Genomic DNA, 5552 nt, shown 5'->3' with positions numbered 1-5552 from the left:
AGTAAATTCAATGTTCTATTCTCATCCTTGCTAATCTGTTTGTGATACCATGACTGGAAATCATGTGTTTAAAAATGATGGGAACACATTATGTTTTGTACCTTTAATATTTTGTTGTTCATGTTGTTGTTATTTTCAAAACACCTCTGTGAAAAGTAAGCCTGAGACTGAAAGTCAGTTGAATCAGTAAAAGAGAGTTACACGTTTGCATTATAAACTTAAAACAGTTACTGGGTTCATTTCTAATTACTTACACATTGCTGAACTGGATGTGCAGTCCCTTCACAGTTTAATCTTTTTTTTTCTTTTTTTTAATAATATCACAAAAGCAAGATTCTCAATATTACTACGCTGCTGTATTTCAGAACTGACCAGAAAGGATTAGGGCTATTTCCTTTAAAATTTGATCTTCAATTGGCATGTAGCCTGAATTTATCTAAACACTGTCAGATGTGGTAACAAATTCCACAGTACAAATAGTATAAGAAATAAGCTTTAAACAAATTGTAAATTTCCCCAAAATATTACCCTTTTCAAGAAGGCAACAGATATAGAGCCCATAGTACTATCCACTGAAGAGTCCACTATTTTATTGCTCCATTCTGCTGGAGGTTCTTGTTACGGTGTTAACAATTTCTTGTGTCTATTAGCCATATCTTGAATCATGTTGTGCATGTACAGGTAACGTACACAGCTTTATGTATATTCTATAGCATCTACTAATTCTATTAAATATGCCAAGTGTATAATTCAGAATCACCTAATCCTCAAGCAGTTCTAATCTGCTTTTTAAAAAAAAAAGAAACCCAGTAAAGTTGTTTTTGCTCATAGTGCTTCAAACTGTCTGGACTGCTGCCCTGGAATTTTTACTGTTATTCCCATTGCCCTGCCTTCTTGCTGCTTTATTATCTCAGTCATTCTGAATGAAGGGAAGGGAGTGTCAACTGTTACACAGAAAATGATCAGGTTTGCCTGTATCTTGTGTGTCTGTCAGCCAATAGCTATAGGTCCTATCTATTCCCAGCTCAGACCAAAACCAATATTCTGGTAATTAGCCTTAAGACTGTCTGACCAGCCTGAGCTGAATGAGGTTGCCAGGGTGCAGAATGAAATTACACGGCCTTCTCTGGCTTTATGCAGAAGGAATAGGGCATGCAGCATTTAGTATGTATAAATCAGTAAGAATGATGCACCTGAAATGTGGTTTGAAAAGGGCAGCAGCCTCTTAAAAAGCTTTGGAAGCTAACTTTTAACTTTGAAGACAGGTTGAAAGTTGAAGTTCAGCTTGTGGTATGATTAGGTGGATTATTGTACTCATTATCTCCCCTACCCTCTGCCTCTTTTATTTATTTTTTTCCCATGTGCATAAAGGCTCATAATTCACCAGCAATATAGCCAATGTTAAGAGCAATCTCCAGAGTTCAAGAAACGTACACGTTCTATACTATTAAGAGATTTTGTTTATTCTTGAAGAACCATCTCTTTACACTGTAAATCCACAGATTTTATTTGAATTGGCCTGTACCATGAAAAACGATCCAGTTTATAATGCTGTATGACAATCCTGTAGTACTATTAAAGTTGTAATTTCAGCATTATACAGTACTGATTTTTCCTCTTCTAGAACCAGCTGTTTCACACACTCACATACACACACAAAAGGTGGCAGTTCTTTGCAGTTTTAGAGAACTCACTTAGAGAAAACACAAACTATACTACTACAAGGTGATTATTTACTGAGTTGGATATGACAGAGCACGTTACTTGGCAGTATGAAAATCTTGAAGTATTGGTAGCCAGAAGCCAATTGGCTTGTTAAATCCCTGCAAATTGTATAATGATATAGAAATAGATACAATTTATTTTTACTGAAAGAAAAATATTTTCATAAAGAAAACAAATTGTATGAAGTTCTTCGAGATGAACTAATGATCTCAAGCAATACTAGACTTTTTTGTTCAGTTTTAAATAAATAAGTGCAGTCCTTAGAAAATGAACAAATGTAGTGTTTTTTAGAGTGGAACTGTTATTTTTTTAACATTTGGCCACAATCATAAATCCATTTTTCTGCCCATTTCTTATTTCATGTGCAATCAGTTCAGCTTTAAATTGTCTATGTATCAAATAACTACTGCTAGCAAGAACTTCTTTCAATTTCTAGAATGCCGATAAGATCTCTATAGCCCTGATAGACTCTGAAATCTGAAGTATATTCATTTTAACTTGAAAATTAACTAATATGTAAGAATGATTGGTGAAGTTTGAATATTTTTCCCTATTTTTTTTCTTCCTTATGTCTAATTGTAATTAAAAAAAGGAAGATAGTGAGGCTAAAGAGCACTGGTCAATTCATTAACATGAAAAAATGTATCCCTGGATTAATTCACATCTTGAAGGCAATCAAGTTATTGCATTAATTTTAGCAGTTATTAATTCTATTATTTCCTTACAACTTTTCCCAGAAGGCTGGAGATAAGAATTTGTAAATCAATAAAAGCATGTGCAAGGTACACATATGTGTTACACACATACATTTTCTAGCTGTCATCTCATGGTAACATTGTACATACATATATAAAATGCACTTGCTGACTGCCCATATAGAACCCAGTAAATAAATACAGGAACAATGCATTGCATTATTGTTACTTAAAGCTACGGGGCAAGAGTTGTGGAGACCAAACAAAGAGTATCAGCATGGTTGTCAACTTCTCTGTCCAACCGTGGCCTACGTTTGCCTTAAGCAAAGCACTTTCAAACTGAGAAACTGAGTTGAACATTAAGCATTAGCTTAATCACTTTCCTTTTGGAAAAGCAGTTAAGCAGGACTTTTGGGTCCAAAGAAATCAGTGCTATTTAGCCATGTGTGCAGAGTTAAGCATGAATTTGGATGTTCCTGCTGACCTGGGATGTTTGGAAAGGCTGTACAAAACAAAACAAAACAAAACAAAACAAAACAAAACACGTGTACTCTGTACTCCCTGCTCACCTACAGCTCTCCCTATAATTTATGATGATGCAAGGAGTTTTTAATCTCTTCTTTTTCATCTGTCTTACTTCACAAATATGTATAGATGTTTTCTGTAGTTCTTTAAGTGAGATTTTGCAGTAAATCATGATGCAACCTACATCTCCCCATCTGCTAGTTAGACTCCCTAGTAAAAGTATCCTATCAGTTAATCCAGGAAGATTAATTTTACTTTCATTTTAGAATACAAGATTCATTAATGACATAGAAACAAGTTTGCATGTGGTTAATTAGTTGAATGATGGTCATCCATATCTATCACCAGTGGCAGACAGCTGGAGTTGTTAAGTCCAGGAAAATAAATTTGCTCTCAGCACCAAAGCATTAATCAGCTCAGAAAGGTCCATTGAGGTCTTGGGAAGTATCACATGAATGTGAAATAAAAATGTCCTAAAGATGTGGGTCGAACTGATGGTCGGATTTACAGAGTAGAATTCATGGCTTTAATGATGAGCAGTGATCTTGCTTGACAATATTCCTTTTGGTGTTCTGTGTTACTTCCTTATTTTATAGCAAAGGAAGCAAAGACTTGCATGCTGATACTTTTACACTGTTTGCTGCCTGAAGCAATAGAGGAGAGTCACTTTTCAGAAGAATCCATGCTGCCTTTGGGTGGATGGTTCCCATAGCTCACTCACAAGCAGGGAATGGGGATTTATACACAAAAATGCTACTAAGAACAGCAGGGATGTTGCATAGTAAAACTCTGCAAAATGTATTATTTTAAAAATTTACCTGCTCATTTGCAGAGTTCTTATTCTTTTCATATATCCCAAAGGATTTTAAAAGCTGCAAACTTCTCAGTGCAGTGTTTGGCAGACCTGATATCAAATATTGGTAACTAAAAATTTTGCTGAGACACCAAAGCATGCTTAAGGTTGATTTAAAGATGATCAAAATGACAGATTTACTAACTCTTCAGTTCTAAGCAAATCTATTGACTATTTTCACAGCTCCCATAATTGCTTGATTCTTGTAAGCAGTACCATATCAATGTAGTACGTAAAATACATTTTTGATATGCACATGACAATACAACTCTTTTTGCAAATATCTCAATGACTATGAATTTAACATGTTTTATAAATTTAGCATAATCTCCAGCTACAAACTAAGCCTTGCTGTGAAAGAAGACAAGTGGGTGAATTACTTTGGAAAATTAGAGACACTGATTCTTGTGAAGTGAAGCAAAAGAGAAACTGATATCTAGGGAGAATAATGATACATAAAAATGTATCTTATGTAAGTCTACTGCATTTGTACAAATTAAAGTGATTGAAACATTAAATCCATTTTTCTTCTGGCATACATGCTAGAGTAAGAGAAACTGAAATAAATTACTAACCAGATTCTGGTTCTTCATGTACCCTATTGAATGCCACACAGCCATTGAGATTCCCATAAGCAATTTTTTATTAATTTGGAAGTGGAAAAAGAGCAGTGTCAAATGTGCATATTTTGTATAGTGACAAGTAAGTTTAGATGTATTTTTATATTTTACAATGCAGTATTTAGCAGTCTACCTAAATATTTAAATGGTTGGGTTATCAGGCACTTTGTGTATGCGCAGTGTGAATACTCAATATAATCAACCTTTCCGGGTTCCCAACTGAAATAAATTTCATTTTTACACTATAAGGGTTTATCAGATAGAACATAGACTCAGATTTACTGCAACCACTTGAGAATAGTAAGAAGCAGCAAAGTGACAAACATTTCTTGTCATCCTCTCAGGAGATGAATAGTTTGCACAAACACCTTTTTTTAGGTAAACTTAGAGACTTCAATACGGGAGCCCAAGTAAAATAAATAAATAAATAAATAAATTTAATTCTATGCTTTGCTAGTGATGGTCATTCATATGCATCTGGAATTTAGAGGCCTAGTAATATAGGTGTTTAAAAACTCCTTATCCAGAGACACTTTTGAATATGTAACAATATATGTAGTTTCCACTGTAATACAAATGAATTCCTGTTAAGTATAGTTCTGCACTGTAACATACAGAAATTATATTTAAATACAAGTTTATGACTAATCTTTAAATTCCCTTATGTCTTTACATGGTCAGTTCTCACACACTCTTCAATGCAACTGTACTAGTCTGATATGCACGTACTCCCAGAACAGATGAGGCTTTACTGAAGATTTGGGATGTCCCAAATTATTACACTAATTCTGCCACACCTATTATTTGCATTATAGTAGTGGGAACAGTGCCAAGTCACATAGATTTGAAACTATTTCAAGATGATTCTCTCCATATTTTAACACTATCATATTTGAATGTAGGTTGAAAAGAGTTTGAGGGAATCATTTTTATTGCAGAAAAGAATTCACCACGGTCAGTCTTCAGGAGGCAATTCAGTGCAAGATTTTTTATTTTTTTTTCAGCCAGACAAATTTATAGAATGACTCTATGTCTTCTGGGAGGACTTCATAATTTGTATGTTAATGTTTCCCAAAGACTTCTGCATTATTTCCCTGTTACTGATACAGATAGGTCTTACCGCAAAACATCTCA

This window comes from Anser anser, assembly GCF_964211835.1.
Source record: "Anser anser genome assembly, chromosome: 2".
In the NCBI taxonomy this organism is placed as follows: domain Eukaryota; kingdom Metazoa; phylum Chordata; class Aves; order Anseriformes; family Anatidae; genus Anser; species Anser anser.
Note: the sequence above shows the minus strand (reverse complement) of the source record.